Raw genomic sequence first — 13,207 nt, 5'->3', positions numbered from 1 at the left:
CTTCCGCAGGGCTCCTTCGCACTCCTACACCAGAGGTACTTCGCAGGAATTCATTTTTAGTTCTGGCAGACTTGGCTGAGCTTGAGTCAGGGGAGGAGTTTGTACCCTCTACGCTCGGGGACCACATCTTTCAGAGTTCGTGGACAAAGTTTCCCCCTCAGTAGGTGTGGGTGTGCTTTCTCGAGTTGACTTCCCTCCTCTTGATAGAGGAACTTTTCGTAGGAGAGGGCTTTCTCCGCAACCAGGTCGGGTAGGATATTCCATCCGGCCTCCTCCTCTCACAGATGAGGATTGTCACTTGGAACGTTCAGGGCCTCAGGGGTGTACCTCATCGCCGCCGCCACAGGCAGCTTATTCGTAACCAACTTCATCTAGATGTTACTAGGGGTCCCATGGACATTTTGATGATTCAGGAACACAAATTGGATGTCAAGGATTGTGCCAAGTCGAGTAAGCTTCTTTCAGGCCATACTTTTTGTTCACCCGCCTTGGGCACCAGGGGTGGTACTTGCATTTCTATTTCGTCTTCTATACTCTCCTTAGTGATTGGACACATGATCATAGTCCCTTCTAGAGCTCAGTGGATTTTACTTTTGATTGGTGGGCATAAGATTGGTCTTTTAAACCTATTTGCACCCAATTCTAGAGGGGATTGTGTCCTTGCCTGCATTGGTGGCTCTGGTAGCGGATTCTCTGCTATAGGCTCCTACCTTGTTAACCTCGACATCAACACCCCCTCCTCACTCTTTGCCTCTCCATTCGGCACCATCGTTCATGCCTGCCCGTGCCCCTCGCCACAAGTTCAAACCTAAATTACCTCAAGACACTCTCTTTGTGGACTTTCATTCGGCTCGGGCAGCCCGAGGAACAGGATCAGGATTAGCAGGACCACCCTCAATGGCATCACCTAGCAAATGCACCTCATATGACCAGGGTGCTGGGTCTACACCACAGGGCACTTCCAAACGCCCTCGAGTAGTTGGAGATTCACCACCCTCCAACAGGATCACAGTCATATCTGATGAGGAGCTATCCCATTTTTTGAGTTTCTCTGACTCTTCGGATCATGGAGGCTCTAACTATCTACCCCCCACAGGTACTATCAAGGCAACATCCAAGGAATCTAGTGGGCACAGTACTGGTGGTAGTGATTTGGTCCAGAGTACAGCTAGCGACCTTCCAGCCCCTACTTCATCCTCCTCAATGCTTCAGGTCATCTTCAAACCTTTCCTTAATCCCATGCTCAAGCTGTCTAGCATTTTGTCTCCTGATGAGATAGCCCGCATGTCCCTCACGGAGTTTAATGGAGTGACACTTCCCCCTGTGGACATCCAAATGTATACTGTTTTTACTCAGTCTTATGACTTTGGAACAGACACATTTGGCTTCTTAAATTCCCAACATATGTTCACTCCCAGTCTCGTGTCCACTTACCTCTGTCTTCCCACCCTCCTTTTTTGCCACCTCACACAGAGTCACTCACATTCATGTCCTTCTTATCGAAGTGCAAACCTCATCGCCACGGACACGAGTGCAAGAAGGTTCTCAAGGGAAACAACAGAGAGGTGATATTAGTGCGGTGTTTGTTTACTCACTTCTACTCTGCCCCTCGGGACACTTCTTCATCACTAAGGCAATCCATTCTGCAATGGACTCCATTCTCTCCATCACTCCATACAATTTCACCTCACTGATCTACTTTGCCTCCCGCAACATGGTTCACAAGGGTCGGGGGACATATACTTGTACCTGTGGGCCACACCTCAGGGCCACACCTCACTTTCTTACTTTACCCGTGGAAAGCCAACCCGCCTTCCATTGTAACAAGTCGACTTCCTTCATCATCCCTCTCCCCTCCTGTCACCACCACTGCCACCTCTTCCGCTATCACCTCCACAGTTCCTGCCTCCTCTCCTCTTTCAACAAGGAGGGCATCTCGGAAATCGCAACCTGATCCAGCGTGCCCCGGAGCTGTCCAACACATCTCATCAGCTTCCAATATCTCATCAGTGCTAACACTTATCTCAGGATCTCTAGCAACATCAATGCATTATGTTTCACATTTTCCATCAGCAGTGGTGCCCTTTAGTTCCGGATCTCCCGCATTAGTGACATGTTTGGCATCTCCATCAGTGACTTCACCAGTGACCGCCGGACTTGCATCTCCATCAATCACAGTTGTACATGCTGCTCCAGTGACATCCAGACTTTAGTAGGTATGGTCGCATCAGGTATATCCCATGTTGTACCAGTGCCTTCTTCAAAAAGTGATGTACCAATGCCTTCCTCAAAAAGTGCAATTTTGCGACCCTCGAGACGGACTGCAACTGTACCATCTTCCCTCACCACCACTTTCACCGATGTAGTCATCACCACAGTTCATGAGCCATCACTTCTCGCGACCTCCCACCATGGGTTGGATCTGAATCTTACTCTAAGACCTGACTCCCATGGGCTTTCTCAGGGGCTTTCGAAGGCTACTCCGGGAGTAATTCACATTTCTTACAGACCGGCCCCCCCACGACCTCCGGAGGGCAGAGACAGGAGCAGACACAGGAGTGGGAGCCCCTCCCCGGGAGATCTTCCAACAACTCCACCAACAAAGGAGGTGTTTGAGGGAGGGAAGTTGCCCAAGTCCGTGGATTGCCCACCCCTCCATCAGAATGATATGCTGATAGCTTACATAGCTGCTTTATCAGGCCCATCGCTTTCAAATGTTTCTCTTGTGGAGCAGCAGAATGAAGATTATAGAAAATTACTATTTGTTCTTCACCGAAAATGCTCACCGGTATGTGGGGAAGAGGAGGATGTGGATCAAATCTTCACCATTCCTTTGCAAGATGGTAACTGTATGCAGCCAGCATGCAACAGATTTGGCAACTTTGCGAAGCCAATGTCTCACAGAGGTAACCAGGTTTCAGCAAGAGATCACACAGTTAAAGGACTCGTTGTCTTCATCACTGCTTGCCAAAGAAAAATCAGATTCACGGGTGGCTGAATTGGAAGGGAAGCGTTCATCCATGGAGGAAGAGTTCATAGACCTTCGAACACAATTCCACCTTGCAAGTGCAAAAGGACCATTACTACCGGCGATACCACGGGTATAAGACCAAGTATCAAGATCTGAGAAATGTGATGGACACAATTGAGGCTGAGGAGGAAATACATAACTCACCATCTCTAGAACTCACCAATGAGCTATGCAAAGAAGAAGCCCATCTCTTCAAATCTTAGCACGTCCATGTCACTTAGTCGGGCTAAGAGAACATGTTTTAGATATCTCAATAGAAGAATTCATGGTCCAGTGGAAGAAAATGCAGCTATTGGTTTTAGAATGATGAATTCATGGTCCAGTGGAAGAAAATGCAGCTATTGGTTTTAGATATCTCAATAGATGAATTCATGGTGCATTAGAAGGCACGTGTCTACATAGCTCACCTACGAGTAAAAAGAAAAGCTCTATGCAAGAAGCATCCATATCACCCTCATGGCAGGCATGATATAAGGATTGCCGCAATGAGGCTCGGAAAGATTCATATGACTTGTGAATCTGCCAACCCAAGTATGCCAAATTATGCTCACTCTAGATTGTCCAAAGAGCCCAATATCTCACCCAAGAGAGAAATAGTGAGTATTGAGACAAAGACCTCATAAATCTGCCAAAGAGCCAGAAATGTTTCCCAAATCTATGACTCGGGAAACGGAGCCGAAGATAATCTGAAATTCTCCTGAGGAGGATCCTAGAACACGGGCAGTGCCAAAGCAAATGAAGAACAGTCTCTGAAGGAGCATGACATCTTAAACATGTGGATGGTGCAATGCGACGTTTAGCAAGTGTGACCCCCACTGACAATGTGCTTGTCATACATCTCCAAAGAAAAAGTCTTTGTTTCAATGGCATTTTACTCTTCCATAACATCCCGAGATTCTTCCGCCACCATGAGAGGGGCTTCCTTATATGCCACAGAGAACGAGCATATTGCTGAATCCATGGAGCAGGCTGAAGAAGCCTGTAGGCTTTGATGGAGGTTAAGGCAGGAAGAGGAATAGGATGAGTGCATGTAGCAGAGGGTTGCAATTGCCAATCCATAAGCCTGTCTATGTCAGCCACAGGAGGAACAGGTAGAAAAGGATGTAATAAATCAGCAATTTTCTTCCATATAGACCTATGATGCATTCCCAATGCATAGGAAGCAGTGGCTTGAGGAAAAGATAAGACATAGCCCTGATCATCTACCACATCATGTATGTATCTAATTCCCAATTTCATGAGATTGTATGCCCGAACAGGTTCCTGTAAAGTGAGTGGAATGTCAAAGATGGCACATACACACACACTTTTTTTTTTTTTTGTGGGAAGAAATCTTTTATTGCTGTAGAATAATTACATTCATAGTTACTTCAAAAAACGAAGTAGCTACTACTCAACTGAAGATCTCAGTATAAGCTGTATACACATCCTGATCAATCGAACGAGTCTGAAAACAATCATAGAATGATTGTTGTAGAGATCGTTGCCACATGATTTGATCGCATCTGACAGTTCCCTCTTAGTAAAGGGTTCCTCCAATTCCAAAGCTTGAGGAGGGGAAATGATAGGAGAAACATGTTGCAACAGTAAATTTCGTGCAAGCAAAATCTGTTGCGAGGGAGGAGCTGCAGAGCCAAATTGCTGAGAGAAATGATGCACACAAACTGAAGCAAGCTGTGACCGTGAAGTAGTCCATGATCCATCGGGCATAAGCACTCTGCAAATTTCTGTTTTGATTCTCCTCTGATGTAAACTTTTGAAAAATTCTTTGGAAGAGCAACCTTTATCTGTAAAGGCTCTTTGTCTTGCTCTAGTCTCCCATTTTGCCAGTTTCCTGTGATCATTTAGTTTAAGACAATGTTTGGCCTGGCATAGTGTTGTTTGCATATGCAAGGACAACGAACGATGATGACTGAGTTCAGTGAGGTCTTGAGAAGTAGATTTTGCCTGAGCAATGGTTTCCCTCAGAGTCTTCATGTAAGACTTGCCATAAACTCTAATCACCACTTGCATTTTAGAAATAAAAGAATCCCAGGCACCATCAACATGAAGATGGCTGCTAGAGGAAAGACAATGAGCTGCTTCAGTAACCATTGCCTTGAAATTAGCATGTTGCAAATAACTATTGTTTATGATTAGATGTCTCCTGTGGGGCAATCTATCATGTGGCATGTTATGAAAAGATAACCGCAACCATAGTAGTGCATGGTCTGAATGCACAAAGGCATAGTCAATCCACATTTTGCATGTGAACTCCCCATTTTGTTGGGGAGTGACACTATACCATCGATCCAGACGTGCCTGATAGGCGGAAAGAGCATTATGTTGAAAAGTGTAGCCCGGTGACAAAGGCTGCAATTCCTTCCAAAGGTCAACCAGATCCAGATGCAGAAGTAGTTGAGACCATGCATGCCTTTCAGGAGATAACATATGGTCATGTCTGGAGGTGTTGTCTCCCTGTTGTGGAGCATTATTGAAATCCCCACATATGTAGGCATGATATCTCCACGGATATTGTTGCATGGCATCCCAAATTGCAGTTCTTTCTCTAGAGTACTGAGGTGCATAAACTGAAGCAAATTCAAACACCTCTCCTCTAATAATGCATTGGAGAACAAGCCATCTGCCTTTGTTGTCATTTAATGCAATGACTGGTTGAAGCTCATGTTTGATTAGAAGGACAACCCCTGAGAAAGAGTGCTCCCCAGCATAGAAAATATCATATCCACAGTAGTGTCCTGTCTTACCTGCATACATATGTTGGTTGTGTTCTTGTAATGCCACTATGTCAGGCTGAAATCTGTTGATATACAGCCACACAGATTTCCATTTCCTACTGTCACACATGCCCTGGACATTGAGTGTAAAACATTTGATGTGAGCAATCATATATACAGGTATTTATAGTAATGTAACAACTATGTACAGCAGCAAAATTTATGAGGTCAGCCTTGCATTTCTATCTCAGGGTCGAGGCCTCGCCCCTGAGAAGAAGTAGCCGCCTGAGAAGTAGACAGCAAAGCAGCAACCTCTTCTTCAGGGAAGAGTGTTCTGCTGGTTGTTACTGCAGCCCATGTAATCCCAATTCCTGTCACCCAAGCAATCGAACATCTGTGAGGTGCCTTGCGAGGTCTCCAAGTAGAGTGGCGAGCATTCAGTCACTGGCCTATAACCTAGAAGGGTGGGAACCATGGATGCAAGCAAAGAGAAATGTCGAGCTCTCCTGCTTAGTATCTTTTTTGAGCTGCTGCAACTCGTCTTTTGAGAAAATGATAGTTTTCGCAGCCGGTGGAAGCGTGTGAGGATCGGCTGAAACTGGGCCATCGTCAATCAAGGTGTGAAGGCCGACTCAAACACAAAAAAAGCTCCGTCCGACCAACAATGCTGCTAGGAATGGTTAGGAAAGAAGAGGATAGCGGGGGGGAGAGGGAGAGGGTGAAGGCGAGAAGGGGCAGTAGGGGGGGAGAGGGAGAGGGAGAAGGGGGCAGCAGGAGGGAGAGAGTGAGGGCAAGGGAAGTAGGGGGGCAGCAGGTAGGGAGAGGAGAGGGTATAAGGAGGGAAGGGGGAGGAGAGGGTAGGGAGAGTGTAGGAGGAGACTAGGAGGAGAGGCTAGGGAAGGGGGAGGAGAGGGTAGGCAGAGAGGAAGAAGGGGCTAGGGAGGAGAGGGTAGGGTGGAGAGGGTGGGGCGTAGAGGCTAGGGCGGAGAAGAGAGGGCAGGTGGGTAGAGGGAGTGGAGTAGAGGGAGCGGGGTAGGAGGCCGTACGGCCGTACAGTGAGGAGGGCAGCAGTGGGGTAGAGGGAGCGGAGTAGAGGAAGCGGGGTAGAGAGGTAGGGGCGGAGCGGCTGAGAGGATATGGCGGGGCGCTGGGAGGAGCTACAGGAGGGAGAGGAGAGCGCAGAGGGGAGAGGGAGAGAAGGCCGTACAGCTAAGGAGAAAGGGGAGCAGCAGCAGCAAGGTCGGGGAGGAGCAACAGGGCACTGCTGTTGGGGGTTTGGAGGGCGAGTAGTCTGTATCCGTACTGTATCCGTACATCGGCGTACTAGGGTGGACACCGACTCAATGCCAATCTTCTGTGCCCACTTCAGCATGAAGGAGACTTCCACCCAAGCAAATCCGCACACTTCTGGAGTGGCCAGTAGTATGCCTAATCAATCTTTGCCTCAAGTGGCAATCTAATAACCCCTACCCCCAAACCACACATCGGCTTCTCCCATGTGAAACACAACTGAAAGTTCACTTCAGCACCATGGGCGTGCCAAAGGTCCAGTCCCTGTGGCCCCATCCAATCATCCATCATGTGTGAAATCTGATAGCATCGACCACTATTGGGACCACTTCTCCAACCCTATGGAGGCGAACTGGAATCTCCAAACTCGGTGTGTCTGGGAGCCCACTATGCTGATTGAACCCCCTTTTTGGGGCTGCAAGATCACAAGCGTTACCTCTAGGGGTAGAGGGTAAGAGTCCGGGATCTCTAGATAGTTCGAGGGCTCCAATCTTTAGAAGTCCCATGGCAAGGGACGCCCAGGCTGAAGATTGGGAGCTATTGACCGGTAGGATGAGCCCCTTTCCTCTGACTCCCCCCCCGAATGGTGAGGGGGGACGGGATGTTGCGATGAGGAAGCGGAAGGGGACGTTGTCTTACCCTTGCTCTAAGGTAGGGGAGTCGAGGCAGGTCCTAGGGAGGGGGGGGACGTTGAAGAATCTGCTAAGGAGGGGGAAGGGGGGGAGAGGGGGGGAGGCGGAGGGAGGAGGACAGGTGGTGAGGATGACCATAGCAGGAGGGGCGAGGGGGGGAGGCGGGTTGGGGGGAGCTCAGGAGGAAGGGGAGGGAGAGGAGAGGGAAAGGGATCTTGGGGTGGAGGGAGACGAGGGGGAGCAGGGGCGACCACATGCCCACCCTATTGATTAAGCTCGTCGGGGCTCTAGATCGGGTCCCCCTCAACCACTGCCAGGATAACCTCCACAATCTCCGCCATCGCAGCATCAGGAGCTCCGGAGGCTCGTTGCTGATGCAAGGGTGAATGCGGATGTTGGACCTCCAACAAGGGAGGATCAACTAGTTGAATAGTGGCCCCTGCTGCTAGGGGGGGTCTCCACGAATGGGCTCCTGCTGCCGCTTCTCTACAGATGCCTCCAAAACTACTATCCCTACGTCTAGCCTGATGCCTTCGGCGCTTTTGAGCCAATTTGCTTGGTTTCTTTTGCTTTTTAACCTAGGTCCAGTCCCTTTCTGAAGGTGTCACCTAGGGGTGTGAGACTCCTACTGCTCCTATTTTGGGGGGTGCTGCTGCTGACTCTACCTGCTCTGTGGGGGTGGGGGGGGAGAATCCTAGCCTTGGTTGTGAGGGCAATCTTTGGCTAGATGACCCATCTACCTGCAACGAAGACACTCGCCTCTGGTAACCCATAAATCTCCACTCGCTGGCGAAGTGTACCCCCCTCAAGGGTCTCAAGGAGGATCAACTCTGGGAGGCACTCCGGGCTCTCAACCACCAGTCTGATCCTGGGGACCCCATCATGTGCTACATTGATGCGGTCAAATCTGGCAAGGACTCCAGCACAATGCCAAACGTTCGACCCATGGAGAGGAGGATGGCTCTATATTCCTTGGGGAGCCACGAGAAGGAGAGCGTAACCGAAAAACGAGGAACATGGTGTGTCGTGTCCATGTCCTCCGCGATGAAGCCATGGTACTAAGGGAAGAGGTACACCAAATGCGGGCCAAGGAGGATGGTACTCTGCTCCACAAGTACAAAGGCGGTAGCGGGGGAGCTCAGCTGGACGAGGAAGACGCCTCTTCCGTAGATGGTGACCTCTTGAATGTGGTCGCCATCTAGCGTCAAGCTCGCTTGGACCCACTCTCGCACACGATCGCCTTGTCTTGGAGGGACTGAACTGCTTGCTATACCTGTTGCTTGTTGGTTGGAGAAAGAAGGACCTTAGCGGCTATGGAATTCGAGGGTGCTGCCATAGAGGCCCCTTTGGCCAAACCAAAGGTCACCACCAAGATTTTCCTCCGTCGAACAAACACAAATGCTCTCACCACAAAGGAAGAAGAGGGAGAATCGGAAGGAAGGGAGGAGACGGCGGGAGGAGAGGCAGGGGGGGCTGCGAGGAGGAAGAGAAGGCTAAGGGGGGCAACGGGAGCAACCACCTCGGATCTATCTCCCTATGGACTCTTGGTCCATGCTATTCGAATGGAAAAACGCGGTGATCACTCTCTGGGTGGAGTCTGGATAGACTCCTTGGTCTGGTTTGTGTCTCCTAAGCAACAAGTCTCTGTGTCGTACAGCCTAGATGTCTCTGATCTAGATGGACCAAGAGGATGTCTTACTACGAAATTTTGTGATACTGTAATTGCATGTCTCCTCTTTGGGGACTGTTTTTGGTAATATAAACATACATGCATTTCACACAAACAAAACTCTCTCTCTCTCTCTCTCTCTCTCTCTCTCTCTCTCAGAGACCATCAGAACAGACCGGAGCGTGATAGAGCCCAGCCTGATAGAGCTCAGGCACACGCTATACCAGAGGACAGAGACCAAGAGGAGCACGAGGAGGTCAGAGCTCACACAGGACACATGCCTCCACCCTGTGGATGTACATATGAGATGGTTTGTAGACGCCGCAGGATCTTGTTACATAGGGGACGTACTCGCCGCTTTATCTCCAAACGATCCAGGATGATGGTAGCTTTTCGGAGGAGACTTACTCATGGAGATCTCGCCCCACCAGCCGCTCACCTCACCTTTGCTCAGATTTGTACTCTCATAGCAGGAGGCAGAGTCGATGGACAAGATTTCCAGTATTATTTTGGTTCTCAGACTCCGTGACACGTGGACTTGTATCTTTGCATTGGCATATTGTACTCATCCCCCCATTTTGCACCCAGGGGCGGTTTCCTTGCATCTAGTTTACTTTGTATTTAGGCTCAGATTTGACATTATGTACTTTCACTTGCATTGTATTGCGCACTTAGATGATATTCGACGATGCCTCTTCTTTGTGGCACGTTGATTTTGTGCTATCTTGTATGCAGAGTTCTTGATGTCCCATGGGCCCATTTTGGCCTTTAGTGGACAATAATACACTTTCTTTCTTTCTTTCTTTCTCTCTCTCTCTCTCTCTCTCTCTCTCTCTCTACCTGATCACTTCCTGAGGATCTCAGAGCACAGTCTTGTCATCAAACCTCAGTATCTTGAGGACAGGAGAGTTTCACATGCACTGAGGTTCGCCATTGGTCAGTTACGAGTCTCATCACGTCAGCTACGGATTGAGGCAAGGAGAGCTGCAGGCATACCCAGAGAGCAGAGGACTTGCACACTATGTCAGATGGGGGAGATCGAGACGGAGGAGCATTTTCTGCCCAGTCTACTATGAGATGTGGGGAGAATGCCATTGCCTCTTTCAAGAGGGACATGGCTTTGGCCCACTCACAGGGCTGATACATTTTCACGATCAAGTTTGTGTTGGGCTCTACTTGCTTGAGATGCACCGACAGAGAGACACACTGATGCGACAAGCTAGAGAGCAGCACGGGCTGATGCCACAAGTTCCTATCGACAGATCATAGACTTTTACCACATACTTCTATGCATCAAAGTCAGCTGCCAGCGTAGCCAAGGGAGAGGAGCTTGATGAGATGAGAGCATCATGGATCAGCGATAGGAGTGCCCACCACAATGTGGCCAGACAAGGGACACACACTCCACATGCAACACGGAGAGAGCCCAGAGTATGCACAATCGAGGTCTGGTCTATCTCATCCCTTCTCAGAGGTGACCACTAGAGATGAGGCATCACCCTTGACGTAGCCCACCAAATCCAGAGATCGAGGAGACCACGCCCTTCCCCACGTCGCAAGACAGCTCGATAGACACAGATACAAGAGCTTCTCATATCTCATTTGAGTGCCACCAGGTTACCTGGATATATGGAACCTGATCATGTACTAGGAGTGCTAGCGCTGAGCGCCCTACATGCTTCTATTACTTTGCTGCTCTAGTATTTTGTTCACTAGCTAAGCATGTTAGCGTTTTAGCTTTTGCTTTCAGTTCTCAACAAGGGTCTTAGTGAACCCTTTGCTTCAGCCCTCAGTGGCTTGTATGAGGTACTTCTTGGATTCGCACTTTGTCTCATAGGCCCGTGAGGCCTCTTACAGACGTTAATCTCTGTGTATATGTGTGTGTGTGTGTGTGTGTGTGTGTGTGTGTGTGTGTGAGATGAAGATCCACAGACAAATGCTTTTGGAACACTCGCCTCTCTTTTTTGGGCAGCAAATGGTGCATGTTTTGCCATGGTCTCCCACACGGGACTTTCAGGCTTTAATCCGACACAGATGCCCGATTTGGGTTGAAGTTGTTGACTTCCCACAATGTATGGCCTCACTTTTGCCTAAAATTGCAGCATCTTTAGGTAAAGTGGTCTGCCCACCACGGCCCGATGGCAACTCAAACAGATTTTGCATTCTTTGGGATACTGATAATCCCACACCGGACTCTTATTCGGTCACGGTGAATAATGTGAACATGGGCAGTGCTTTTTATAAACTCAAATGGGGTTTATTTGCAGGGGCCTGTTTTGAATGCAAAAAGTTTGGACACATGGCTTCACAGTGTCCACTGTGAACCTACATAAAATGCCTCATGTCACCTTGCCAGTCCACATGCCCACTAAAGATGCTCCTACTCCAGTTGCAAACAAAAACAAAAGCAGTAGACAGCATTCTGGGAGTCAGGATAAAGGCAAAGATTCAGTAGCTACCAATGCGAATCTCACTTCACATTCACCTCCTGCTACTCAATCCTTGTCCAAAGGAAAGCAACCTTCAACTGATGGCTGGCAGAGCCCAAGAAAGGTTATTTCTGCTCGAAGAATCCCACCCCCTCGCACTTGGAATGGTGCCTCTTCTAGCGGAAACACCCCAAAGATCAAAACAGGAATTGGGATTACATGGGCTGCAGTAACAGCCAGCAGAACACTCTTCCCTGAAGAAGAGGTTGCTGCTTTGCTGTCTTCTTCTCAGGCGACTACTTCTTCTCAGGGGCGAGGCCTCGACCCTGAGATAGAAATGCAAGGCTGAGCTCATGCATTTTGTTGCTGTACATAGTTGTTACATTACTATAAATATCTGTATATATGACTGCTCACATCACCTGTTTTACACTCAATGTCCAGGGCATGTGTGACAGTAGGAAATGGAAATCTGTGTGGTTGTACATCAACAGATTTCAATCTGACATAGTGGCATTACAAGAGCACAACCAACATATTTATGCAGGCAAGACAGGACACTACTGTGGGTATGACATTTTCTATGCTGGGGAGCACTCTTTCTCAGGGGTTGTCCTTCTGATCAAACATGAGCTTCAACCAGTCATTGCATTAAATGACAACAAAGGCAGATGGCTTGTTCTCCAATGCATTATTAGAGGAGAGGTGTTTGAATTTGCTTCAGTTTATGCACCTCAGTCATCTCGAGACAGAACTGTAATCTGGCATTCTATGCAACAATACCCGTGGAGATCTCATGCCTACATATGTGGGGATTTCAATAATGCTCCACAACAGGGAGACAACACTACCAGCCACGATCATATGTTAGCTCCTGAAAGGCATGCCTGGTCTCAACTACTCTTGCATTTGGATCTAGTGGACCTTTGGAAGGAATTGCAGCCTTTGTCACCGGGCTATACTTTTCAACATAATGCTCTTTCTGCTTATAAGGCACGACTGGATCACTGGTATAGTGTTGCTCCCCAACAAAATGGGGATCTCGCATGCAAAATGTGGATTGACTACGCCTTTGTGCATTCAGACCATGCACCACTATGGCTGCGGTTATCTTTTCATAAGATGCCAGATGATAGATTGCCACAAAGGCGACATTTAATCATCAACAACAGTTATTTGTAACATGCTGAATTTAAGGCAATGGTCACTGAAGCAGCTCATGGTCTCTCATCAAGCAGCCATCTTCATGCTGATGATGCCTGGGCTTCTTTTATTTCTAAAATGCAAATGGTGTGATTAGAGTTTATGGCAAGTCTTACATGAAGACTCTGAGGGAAACCATTGCTCAGGCCAAGTCTACTTGTCAAGACCTCACTGAACTCAGTCATCATCGTTTGCTGTCCATGCATGAGCAAACCACATTATGTCAGGCAAGACTT

The 13,207-nt window shown here is 48.5% G+C and overlaps 1 protein-coding gene across 1 annotated transcript in view; it reads left to right on the top strand.

Moving 5' to 3' along the window:
* The window catches only part of LOC147901134 (uncharacterized), a 467,121-nt gene that overhangs the window by 253,347 nt on the left and 200,567 nt on the right, over positions 1–13,207 (top strand). The gene's annotated exons all lie outside the window — the stretch shown is intronic.

Source organism: Dipteris shenzhenensis, chromosome 6 (assembly GCF_047967505.1).
Source record: "Dipteris shenzhenensis isolate YYH24624 ecotype China chromosome 6, Dip_SZ_1.0, whole genome shotgun sequence".
Taxonomy (NCBI): domain Eukaryota; kingdom Viridiplantae; phylum Streptophyta; class Polypodiopsida; order Gleicheniales; family Dipteridaceae; genus Dipteris; species Dipteris shenzhenensis.
Note: the sequence above shows the minus strand (reverse complement) of the source record. Positions and strands in the feature narration are given on the sequence as shown.